Raw genomic sequence first — 12,973 nt, forward strand, 5'->3', positions numbered from 1 at the left:
AGTGAGGTTGGGGCTTGAAGCAAATGCTGACAAATTGCTGATGAAAATGCTGAGTTAATAGCTTTGGTAAACAAGCTATTAACTCAGATAGAAGACACTTATCCTTAAAGGAGAAACTTTTCTTGATTGGAAAGCTGTTTTCCCAGATGCACTAACTATTTTCCCAGACTTTTAGGAACTACCTGAAATAAACAGAGAATGTTGTTATTGATTTACAGATTTATGTTTCTGGGCAAGGCTTTCCTGGAACAAATAATTAAGTCATGTTGAAACATAGTCTTAGTTCTTGGTCTTAATAGTTAGCCATGTGGACACAAGTGTTCTCTATTCTCAGTTGTGTCTAGGTATTTGTGCTGCTTTGAAGCTGTTATGTACCCCAGAAAAGCCATGTTCTTTTAATCCAATCTTCTGGGGGCAGACATGTTGTAGGTGGAACCTCTTGATTAAGTTGTTTCCATGGAGATGTGACCCACCCAATTGTGAGTGATACCTTTTGATTAAGTTGTTTCCATGGAGACCCCACCCATTCAAGGTGGATCTTAATCCTTTAGTGGAGCCCCTTACGGAAACAGCAGAGAGGGGAAACCAAGACATAGATGTCTGGAGATGCAGAAGGAGCTGAGAAAGCTCTTTGAATCAGAAACTGGGAGAGAAGAAGAGATGACATCACCATGGGAAGCCATGTGACAGAGAAACCCTGGATGTGATCAGCCTTTCTTGAGAGAAGGTATTCTCTGTTGCCTTAATTTGGACGTTTTCACAGACTTAGAATTGTAACTTGTAACTTAATAAATCCCCTTTATAAAAGTCAATCCATTTCTGGCATATTGCATTCCAGCATCTTTAGCAAACCAAAATAATATTTTAGAAACTTTTATCTTGCTGGTTAATATAATGATGGGTTCTTTCAATCTGAGACCTCATGTCTTACTGCAGTTTTGGAATTTACCAATAAATTACTTCCTTAAAATGTATTTACTTTTTATTTTCTCTAGGTCTTCTATTCTATTATCTGGATCCAGGAACTAGATTTATTCTCCAAGTTGCTTAATTTTTCTTTCCTGGTTTCACTTTTTTATCTGTGTCAGTTTGAACAAATTCCTTGGCTCTATTTTCCAATTACTGTTCTCCTTAGCTGTATCCATTCTGTTTTTCCACATGCCTATTAAGTTTTTCATTTCAATAATTAAAACCGTAATTCCCAAGAGTACTTATTGGCTCTTTCTGTCCATTCTTGTGATTGTTAGTATGATTTCTGTACATCTTTGAAGATATTTATTACATGTGTGTGTTTTGAACCTTGTAGAAGGTTTGCGCTATTCAATTTGTATATTTAATTCCATTTCACTTCCCCTGTTTATTTTTTTTTCTTCTATTTTATGGCTCCCCTCAAATACTTGATGATTCTTGATTTTGTTCCTTCATGTTAAGATATCCTGTTAGATGATCTAATAGGAAGGAGGAGGGAGTGGAGAACTGCCGCTATGGTTTATACGTTACACTGTTTTTAGTGAGCATGGCAGATGCATCTGTGATGTGTCAGGTGGGGTATCTCCCAACTGCTCTTTAATGCATAACCAGGATGCTACTCTATATCTTTGCAGGGCCCTCATACCCACTAATTTGTGGAAGGCAAGTACCTGCCGTATGGCTACCAGCTGCCATGTCCAAGGAGGAGGCTCAGGGGTTGGTCTGTCACGCTGCTCCCACCTGATGGCTTAAGTCTCTTCCCCTTCCTGGATTCCACCCTCTGTCAGCCTGGTGCTCCCTGAGGCTTATCATAGAACTCTCCCACCATCCCAGGCTGTGGTTTCCCTCTTTAATCCATTATTGCCTATTTCTAACTTTAAGAGATGCATTAAAGCTTCTGGTTCAATCAGTTTCTCTTCTTTTCAGTCGAGACTATGTATTTGCATGTTTACTTTTTAATATCTTTCTAATGATTTCAATGAATTTGGTGAAGGAGAGAACAACAATCTGTCTTGGAACATTTATTTTCTTTCTATTAAATTAAATCTACCTTCAAACCACCATCTTACATGGTTGATAAAAAAATTCAATCTTGGTCATTTTTAAGGTAGCGCCGTGATTATGGAAAGGTCCTGGGGTATTTTATTCAGAGATAATTATCCTGAGTGCTGCTCTTTGGTCTTCCCTGCTTACCCCTGAGATACCCATTGCAAAGACCCATGGCTTGTTTTTGCTTGTTCAGTACCCTCATGGATTCAGAAATCTTTGCCAACATTGAAGCCCCTGGGCTTGGATTCTAATGTCTCTGTATAATAAGCAGCCATTTCCCCCTGAGCTGGCCACCTTCTGGGTCATTGTGAGGGACTTGGTGGTGCTTTCTAAGTCTTTGCCTCTGCAGCTTTTCTCCTTTTTTAGTCTAGGTAAATCTTCCTTTTTTTCATCCCCCCACCCCACCCCCCGACCATTTCCCAAACTCTAATTTTCTCCTTTCCGGTCTTAGGAAAGAATCACAGAAAGAGTGATAGGCTTCCAGGAAAGTCTACTTTTGACTACTCCTGTGGAAGGGAAATACAAAAGCTTTTTTGGAATTGGCAAGGAAAAGTCCAGAGAATGAAGCACAAAATAGCTTTCATTTTTTTTCTCATTTGTTCTAGATAGTATTGCCTCATAATAACCCACAAAACTCAGTACTGTAAAATAACCACTTTATTATATTCATGGACTCTGTGGATCAGGAATTTGAACAGGGCAAATGCAGATGACTTGTCTTTGCTCCATGATGTCTAGTGCCTCAGCTGTGAAGATTTGAAGGCTGGGGATAACTCAATGGCTGGGGACTCAAATTGTCTGGCAGCATCTTACATTGGTGCTGGCTGTCACCTAGGATCTCAGTTGGGTCATTAGCCTGAACATCTGTATATTTCCTTTCCATATGTTCTTCCCACATGGGCTAGTTTGGGTGTCCTCATAGCATGGTAGCTGGGTTCCAAACACCAGTTTCCCAAGAGTACAAGGCAAAGGTGCATGTCATTTTTATGATCTTGCCTTGGAAGTCACGTAGAGTCACTTCTGCTTACTGTGTTGGTGGAAGGAAGCCAAAAGTTTCATCCAGATTGAAGGGGAGGGGTCAGAGACTCTTCCAATACATGGGGACAGCATCAAGGCCACAATGAAATGAGAGCATGTGGGATGGGAGATACTGAGGAGGAAATCATTGGGAAACACAGTCTGATAAAGGCTATCCTTGGGCCACAACAATTCACATTCCTTCCAAATCCAAATATTCTTTCCCTTTCACCTGTGTAAGTCAGGGTTCTCTGGAGAAACAGAACTAACAGGATTGATCTGTAAATATGAGATTTATAAAGGTGTCTCATGCAACCGTCGGAACAGAAGAGTCCAAAATCCATAGTGCAGGCTATGAAGCTGGCAGCTCTGATGAAGGGTCTGGATGAATTCCACAAGAGAAGCTCACTGGCTGAAGAATTAGTGAAAGGGTCTTCCTTAAAGCCTTCAACTGACTGGATTATCTCATTGTGGGAGGCATGTCTTAGTTGATCACAGATGTAATCAGTTACAGATGCAATAAACTGACTGATGATTTTATATACCAGTCTTCTGGTTTATCAACCAAGCACGAAATGTCCTTGTAGCAATGGTCAGGCCAGTTCCTGCCTGGCCAGACAACTGGGCATAATCATTTGGCCAAGTTGACACCAGAACCTAACCATAACACACCCAAATCCCAATATTCATTCTTCCTCAGCATTACCAACAGGTGACTTGGGTAGGGGAGGTTTTAACCTTCCACATAAATCATCGTCTTCCTCCTGAAGTTGACTCAAAACAAATGCTGTCTAAGTGGAAGCCTAGAGCATGCTTTGCAGATAGCAACATCAAGACAAAGCCTCTCATCTCTATCAGCAGCCCCTGAAAGCCACCCAAATAAACATGCAGTCTCATTAGACCCGGTGTGCCTGCTGTGCAAGCACAGCTTTGAGAGGCATTCCGAGTCTTCCTTTCAACCAGATTGTTCCTCCAGGCCTTCCTGTGTAGACATTCTGGAGCTGTCACTGCACAGCAGTGAAATAAAACCCAGCTTATATTTTAAATTATCTTGCCACCCATTATACATTAGAAACAAAAATGTTAACTTGGATGTCTATAGGTGGTAAGATTATTGATGATTTCTTCTTCTTATAATGTTCTGACTGTTCTAAATTTTCTTTAATTTTGTTTTTTTAATAAATGTATTAAAAACCACCTACAGACAACCTGTGAGTCAGACACCATGGATTGCCTACTCCATACCCATCCTTCTTTTTTCTTTCCATCCTTCCTTCTGTCCCCTCCCCTTCCCCCATTCCTCCTTTCCTTCCTTCCTCTTTCTTTTACTTAAGGTATAAATTGCATGAAATGAAATATACTAATTTTTACTGCATAGTCTGATGAACTTTCACATGTGAAAGTTATGCCCATATGTGAGGACCACCAGCTTTAGGAAACAGAACATTTCCGGCATCCGGGAAACTTCCTTAAATCCTCCCTATGGCAGGCAAAATAATGCCCTCCCAAAGATGAGCACATTCTGAACCCTGCAACCTGTGAATATGTTACCTTACGGGGCAAAAGGGAATTAAAGTGCTAAGGCAATTAAGTTTGTTAATCAACTGATATTAAAATAGGGAGAGTGTCCTGTATTATTCAGGTGGGCCCAGTGTAATTACATGAGTCCTTAAAAGTAGAAGAGGGAGACAGAAGAGAGGGTCAGAAAGCCAGGACATAAAAATGATTTGATCTGCCCTTGCTGACTTTGAAGATGGAGGAAAGGATCCCTAATCTGGCCTCTAGAAGCTGGAAAAGGCAAGGAAACAGATTGTTCCCAAAAGCCCCCACAAAGGAATGCATTTCTGCAGATACCTTGAGCTTAAAGATCCATTTCAGACTCTCTCTAAACCCAACTCTGCAAGTGAAACCATTGTTCTCCCCCCCTACATGGGACATGACATCCAGGGGTGAAAGTCTCCCTGGTGGCATGGGAGATGACTCCCAGGGATAAACCTGGCCCTGGCATCATGGGATCAACAATGCCATGCTGACCAAGAGGGAGAAATAAGTGTAACAAATAAAGTATCAGTGGCTGATATTTGAAGGTTGCTTAGTACTAATATTTTGTGCGCCAAAGTTTTTGAATTGTTCTCTTTGTTAATAACAATAACATTAACGTGGATCAAAACCCATGAAAGTATGCTTCTAAAATCCTTTATATGCCTGTGGTATTGAATTTTATTTGAACATTCTATGAACTGGGGAGTTTTTACAAGGTGCTTTTTTCTTTTTTGTAATTATATTTATTATAGTAGGAATCTGACTTGAAATAATATATAGATCTTGTTAGTCAAATTGTGCAAAACACTTAGTCTTTCCAGTCTAAGCATTTGATAATATTACTTGGTAATCAGAAAGAGTTATTGCAAATTTTATTTTAAACAGATATTTCAAAAATAAAAAAATCAAATAATAAAAAAAAGATACTTCGGTGAGCCCAATAACAATGGAAAATTCCAGAACAATAATTATATCTTAATCAGATAAAAAAAAAAACTGCTTGAACCACAATAAATATCTGTTCAACTCTATTTCTAGCAATTGATTTAGGCTGGTAAGAAACTAGGAAAATTATTTAACTTCCATGAAATAACACACAACCTTCCTTTTTATTTACCCATCTCCTATTTCGGATTCTAAAAAAGAGAGGCACTGGCTTTCCCAGCCTCCTTTGCAGCTCACTCTGTACTGGACTACTTGGGAAATCAGGAAAGCTTGTAAGGGGGCCTCTTTCATTAACCCGGTCATCCCCTTCCTTCCTTTCCTTGACATTGTGCTGGGAGTAGAAGATATCTGGTGCTGTGGCAGGTACCCTGCAGCTAAAAAGAAAAGGTCAAGAACCTCACAGAGAGGTAGACCTACATGAATCACCTCTGGAACAACCTTCATATCGCTTCTCACAACGTGTAGTAATTGAATGCCTTTATTATTTCAATTTATTCTGCTCAGCAGATGTTTATAATATGTCAGACACTGTTCTAGATACTTTAAAGACATCACTGACAAAGATGTTTGCCTTCATGGAGCTACATTCTAGATGCTGTTAGTCAGATACTCTTTTTCCTGCCATTTAAATTGCCATTTCCAAATGGAAATGCCATTTCCAAATGACTGTGGTATACCCTAACCTTTTGTGGGTTGGGTGCAGTGGTGTGTTGGAGCTGGTTCCTACTAGTTCTCAAGAGCTGATTGTTAAATTTTCAGAAATTCTGAGAAAGAGTTGTTAAGCACAGCCATTATTAAAAATTAAATTATATAAACTTATAATTAAATTATATTACCAACAAAGACACATTTCTTCCTAATTATTTTCCTATCATCTAACCTTTTGAGGCTATTTACATTTGTTGTATTTATATGATGCAAATGGTATATAATGGTGTGCTACTGCATATCTCTTCCCAAGTCCAAGTTCAGTGACATCACTTTGGTAGTTTGAAATCTGCCATGGTGGGAATATTTATGCCATGGAAATTGACAGCTGCTACAAATCAGGTCTTGATTTATGCTGACAACCATCTAGAGTTAAAACTAAGATGTTAATAATGCAGATTAAATTTAAAGATAGCATGTGTAGTTACTGTAGTTACATTATTGTGAATGACACACAAATCTGAGGAAATTTTTTTTCAGTATTTGAAAACTATTATCTGATTTAGCAAAGAATTTGCTCACATCATTGATAATCAGGTGAAGTTCCAATATATCTCTTCATTTTTTTACCTTTACCTTACTCTTTTTTTTTTTTTGCATGGGCAGGCACTGGGATTGAATCGGGGCTCCAGCATGGCAGATGAGAATTCTGCCACTGTGCCACCACTGCCCACTCTACCTTACTTAAATGAAAATTAAAATATCTACCAACATTCATGTCAAAACTACACTTGTTCATCAGTTGCAACAGCAGATTGGCTACAGATACTAGTTTGGCAAATGTGCATGCAAGTATTCTGTGAGAATCAATTGGCCGTGTGGAATTTACCAGAAACTGTATTGTATACTTTGTCATTTGTAAATTGTGGGGTACACATCCTTTATATCAGTACAATTGATAACAGATTTATGCCCATAAATCTGCATGGTTTTTTGAGAGCTGGTTGTTGAACATTTGCCACAACACCGCTATCGGATAGAATCAAGGGGGAAGTAGTCTAAGAAAAGGAGTAAGAGCAAAGCAGATTGCCTGACCACCCAGCCCAAACCATCTTGTGGTCCGACTGTCTGAATTCCCTGTTCTTAGGAGCCAACACATGAAGCGAGGCTTTGAGTCTAGCGCTGGGAATAACCTTATCAAAGAAGTTAATCTGTCTCCACTGGTGGCTGAACTCATCCAAATAGTCCCCCATTAGGAGAACTATGGAAACTGTGGACCAGGCTGTTTTAGTGGGTGTGACTTGGACCATGTAACCAGTCCACAGAGTACATGGCCCCAATCTTTTAGAGTGGAAACATGCTATCAAGGTTGTTCTGGTGCTCTGATAAGAGTGTACCATGTCTTTATTTTATTTTATTATTATTATTTTTAACACGGCCAGGCACCGGAAATTGAACCTGGGTCCTCTGGCATGGCAAAAAACCATTCTTGCCTGCTGAGCCACCGTGGCCTGCCCTGTACCATGTCTTTATATGCTTAGTGGTATGCTGGAATGGGCTCTGCCTCATGGATGAACTAGTATGTTGATAGTGTAAAATAAAACATGAAATAAATACACACACATACACACACACATATAGATGAAGGTGTTCTGGGACAACCTTGGTCAGCTCCCTTTTATGAACCAAGGACTTTACTGGCATGTTATATACATAGGTTTATTTCTTTTCCCTTGGAGGAAAAAGATGAAATTAACTAAGTGATTATTAAAAAAAAATTAACTAACTCAACATTTAGACATCATTCCATTCTACATATGCAATCAGTGCTTCTTAATATCATCACATAGATGTATGATCATCATTTCTTAGTACATTTTCATCGATTTAGAAAAAGAAATAGCAAGACAACAGAAAAAGAAATAAAATAATATAGAGAAAAAATAAAAATAAAAAATACAAAAAAACAGAAAAAAACATACACACAGAAAAAAATTATAGCTCAGATGCAGCTTCATTCAGTGTTTTAACATAATTACGTTACAATTAGGTGGTATTGTGCTGTCCATTTTTGAGTTTTTGTATTCAGTCCTGTTGCACAGTCTGTATCCCTTCAGCTCCAATTACCCATTATCTTACCCTATTTCTAACTCCTGATGGTCTCTGTTACCAATGACATATTCCAAGTTTATTCTCTAATGTCGGTTCACATCAGTGGGACCATACAGTATTTGTCCTTTAGTTTTTGGCTAGTCTCACTCAGCATAATGTTCTCTAGGTCCATCCATGTTATTATATGCTTCATAAGTTTATTCTGTCTTAAAGCTGCATAATATTCCATTGTATGTATATACCACAGTTTGTTTAGCCACTCATCTGTTGATGGACATTTTGGCTGTTTCCATCTCTTTGCAATTGTAAATAATGCTGCTATAAACATTGGTGTGCAAATGTCCGTTTGTGTCTTTGCCCTTAAGTCCTTTGAGTAGATACCTAGCAATGGTATTGCTGGGTCGTATGGCAATTCTATATTCAGCTTTTTGAGGAACCGCCAAACTGCCTTCCACAGTGGTTGCACCATTTGACATTCCCACCAACAGTGGATAAGTGTGCCTCTTTCTCCACATCCTCTCCAGCACTTGTCATTTTTTGTTTTGTTGATAATGGCCATTCTGGTGGGTGTGAGATGATATCTCATTGTGGTTTTGATTTGCATTTCTCTAATGGCCAGGGACATTGAGCATCTCTTCATGTGCCTTTTGGCCATTTGTATTTCCTCTTCTGATAGGTGTCTGTTCAAGTCTTTTTCCCATTTTGTAATTGGGTTGGCTGTCTTTTTGTTGTTGGGTTGAACAATCTCTTTATAAATTCTGGATACTAGACCTTTATCTGATATGTCGTTTCCAAATATTGTCCCCCATTGTGTAGGCTGTCTTTCTACTTTCTTGATGAAGTTCTCTGATGCACAAAAGTGTTTAATTTTGAGGGGCTCCCATTTCTTTCTTTCTTTCTTCAGTGCTCTTGCTTTAGGTTTAAGGTCCATAAAACCGCCTCCAATTGTAAGTTTTATAAGATATCTCCCTATATTTTCCTCTAACTGTTTTATGGTCTTAGACCTAATGTTTAGATCTTTGATCCATTTTGAGTTAACTTTTGTATAGGGTGTGAGATACGGGTCTTCTTTCATTCTTTTGCATATGGATATCCAGTTCTCTAGGCACCATTTATTGAAGAGACTGTTCTGTCCCAGGTGAGTTGGCTTGACTGCCTTATCAAAGATCAAATGTCCATAGATGAGAGGGTCTATATCTGAGCACTCTATTCGATTCCATTTGTCAATATATCTATCTTTATGCCAATACCATGCTGTTTTGACCACTGTGGCTTCATAATATGCCTTAAAGTCAGGCAGCGTGAGACCTCCAGCTTCGTTTTTTTTCCTCAAGACACTTTTAGCAATTCGGGGCACCCTGCCCTTCCAGATAAATTTGCTTATTGGTTTTTCTATTTCTGAAAAATAAGTTGTTGGGATTTTGATTGGTATTGCATTGAATCTGTAAATCAATTTAGGTAGGATTGACATCTTAACTGTATTTAGTCTTCCAATCCATGAACACGGTATGCCCTTCCATCTATTTAGGTCTTCTGTGATTTCTTTTAACAGTTTTTTGTAGTTTTCTTTGTATAGTTTTTTTGTCTCTTTAGTTAAATTTATTCCTAGGTATTTTATTCTTTTAGTTGCAATTGTAAATGGGATTCGTTTCTTGATTTCCCCCTCAGCTTGTTCATTGCTCGTGTATAGAAATGCTACAGATTTTTGAATGTTGATCTTGTAACCTGCTTCTTTGCTGTATTCATTTATTAGCTCCAGTAGTTTTCTTGTGGATTTTTCCGGGTTTTCGAAGTAGTTTTGTTGTGGATTTTTCCAGGTTTTCGACGTATAGTATCATATCTTCTGCAAACAGTGATAGTTTTACTTCTTCCTTTCCAATTTTGATGCCTTGTATTTCTTTTTCTTGTCTAATTGCTCTGGTTAGAACCTCCAACACGATGTTGAATAATAGTGGTGATAATGGACATCCTTGTCTTGTTCCTGATCTTAGGGGGAAAGTTTTCAATTTTTCCCCATTGAGGATGATATTAGCTGTGGGTTTTTCATATATTCCCTCTATCATTTTAAGGAAGTTCCCTTGTATTCCTATCTTTTGAAGTGTTTTCAGCAGGAAAGGATGTTGAATCTTGTCAAATGCCTTCTCTGCATCAATTGAGATGATCATGTGATTTTTCTGCTTTGATTTGTTGATATGGTGTATTACATTAATTGATTTTCTTATGTTGAACCATCCTTGCATACCTGGGATGAATCCTACTTGGTCATGATGTATAATTCTTTTAATGTGTTGCTGGATTTGATTTGCTAGAATTTTGTTGAGAATTTTTGCATCTATATTCATTAGAGAGATTGGTCTATAGTTTTCTTTTTTTGTAATATCTTTGCCTGGTTTTGGTATGAGGGTGATGTTGGCTTCATAGAATGAATTAGGTATCTTTCCCTCCACTTCAATTTTTTTGAAGAGTTTGAGCAGAGTTGGTACTAATTCTTTCTGGAATGTTTGGTAGAATTCACATGTGAATCCGTCTGGTCCTGGACTTTTCTTTTTGGGAAGCTTTTGAATGACTGATTCAATTTCTTTACTTGTGATTGGTTTGTTGAGTTCATCTATTTCTTCTTGAGTCAAAGTTGGCTGTTCATGCCTTTCTAGGAACTTGTCCATTTCATCTACATTGTTGTATTTATTAGCGTAAAGTTGTTCATAGTATCCTATTATTACCTCCTTTATTTCTGTGAGGTCAGTGGTTATGTCTCCTCTTCCATTTCTGATCTTATTTATTTGCATCCTCTCTCTTCTTCTTTTTGTCAGTCTTGCTAAGGGCCCATCAATCTTGTTGATTTTCTCATAGAATCAACTTCTGGTTTTATCGATTTTCTCTATTGTTTTCATGTTCTCAATTTCATTAATTTCTGCTCTAATCTTTGTTATTTCTTTCTTTTTGCTTGCTTTGGGGTTAGTTTGCTCTTCTTTCTCCAGTTCTTCCAAGTGGACAGTTAATTCCCTAATTTTTGCCCTTTCTTCTTTTCTGATATAGGCATTTAGGACAATAAATTTCCCTCTTAACACTGCCTTTGCTGCATCCCATAGGTTTTGATATGTTGTGTTTTCATTTTCATTCGCCTCGAGATATTTACTAATTTCTCTTGTAAACTAAGTGATTATTGAACAAGTTACCATGAGGTTCTGTATGCCCTTCCTCATAAGATAAATATCTCAAAAAGGGAATATTTGCAAATTTCCTCAGATAAATTTCTTCTTTGTGTAACAATTTTGGAGTTTGATGGTTAATGGAGCCAGTGGAGAAAGACTACCCATTAAGTCATTAAATGAGGTAAGAGAGACGTGATTAGATTTGACCATGACCTAGTTTTCTACTGGACAAGAAAAATGAAGAGATCAAGCACCTCCATTTTGAAGCAGTTGTCTGATAGTTCCCAGGGAGCTGAACTTTGAAATGCCTGCAAAAGCTTCTCTTTTTATTACTAAGAACGGAGCCTATTTTTTGTGTTTGCAAAAAGAAATTTCAGCAGAGGGCTGAAACCAGTGTGGATAGTTTGTGAATATCGTTATCACTGGGATTGGATTGAGGTTAAAAAAAAAAAAGTCCAGTGAGGAATAACCATAGACTATTCTCAATTTCTTGGTGTATTAAAAGTTCTACCCATTTTGTCATGAAAGTAAAATAACAACCTACACAATGGGAGAAAATATTTGGAAACCACATTTCTATAAAGGTTTAATATCCAGTATATATAAAGAAATCCTTCAACTTAACAAAAAGGTAAGCAAACCAATATAAAAATGGTCAAAAGACTTGAATAGACTTCTCTCTGAAGAAGATGTATAGATGGCCATAAAAAACATGGAAAGATACTCAATATCATTAACCATGAGGGAAATGCAAATCAAAACCACAGTGAAATACCATTTCATACCTGCTAAAACGGCTGCTGTTACAAAAACAGAAAATAACAATGTTTGGAGAGGATGTGGTGAAATAGGAACACTCATTCATTGCTGGTGGGAATGTAAAGTGGTGCAGCTGCTGTGGAAGAAGTTTGGCAGTTCCTCAGAAAACTATCTATAGAACTACCATATGACCCAGCAATCCCAATGCCAAGTATATACACCCAAAAGAATTGAAAGCAGAGACTCAAACAGATATTTACACACATAGCAGCATTATTCGCAAATGCCAAAAGACTGAAGCAACCCAAGTGGCCATCAGCTAATGAATGGATAAATAAAATGTATCTACCATACACACAATGGACTACTATTCAGCTGTAAAAACAGAATAAAGTCCAGATACATGTGATAACATGGATGAGCCTTGAAGGTATTATGTTGAGTGACATAAGCCAGAAACAAAAGGACAAATATTGTATGAGCTTACTGATATAAAATAATTAAAATATCAAATTTACAGAGTCAGAATTGAGAATATGGGTTACCAGAGGACATGGTTGGGATAGAGGATGGCAAGTTAAGGCTTAAATGTACAGGGTTCCTATGTGGAATGATGGAAATGCTTAGGTAATGGATGGTGGTGATGATGGTAGCACGTGATGAATGTAATTAACAGCACTAAAATATATGTCTGAATATGGTTAAAAGGAAAATGCTAACTTGTTTATATGGTAACAGGATACTAATTAGAAAAAAAAAATCCGTGAAATTACACTGCA

The 12,973-nt window shown here is 37.8% G+C and overlaps 1 long non-coding RNA gene across 1 annotated transcript; it reads left to right on the top strand.

The window, feature by feature from the left end:
• The first annotated feature begins 517 nt into the window (after positions 1-517).
• Positions 518-1,876, top strand: LOC143679515 (uncharacterized). The gene is made up of 2 exons (XR_013173809.1): positions 518-727; positions 1,605-1,876. It is a non-coding gene; the product is annotated as an uncharacterized LOC143679515 (long non-coding RNA).
• Positions 1,877-12,973: the final 11,097 nt, after the last annotated feature.

The sequence above is a fragment of the Tamandua tetradactyla genome, chromosome 4, assembly GCF_023851605.1.
Source record: "Tamandua tetradactyla isolate mTamTet1 chromosome 4, mTamTet1.pri, whole genome shotgun sequence".
Lineage (NCBI taxonomy): Eukaryota > Metazoa > Chordata > Mammalia > Pilosa > Myrmecophagidae > Tamandua > Tamandua tetradactyla.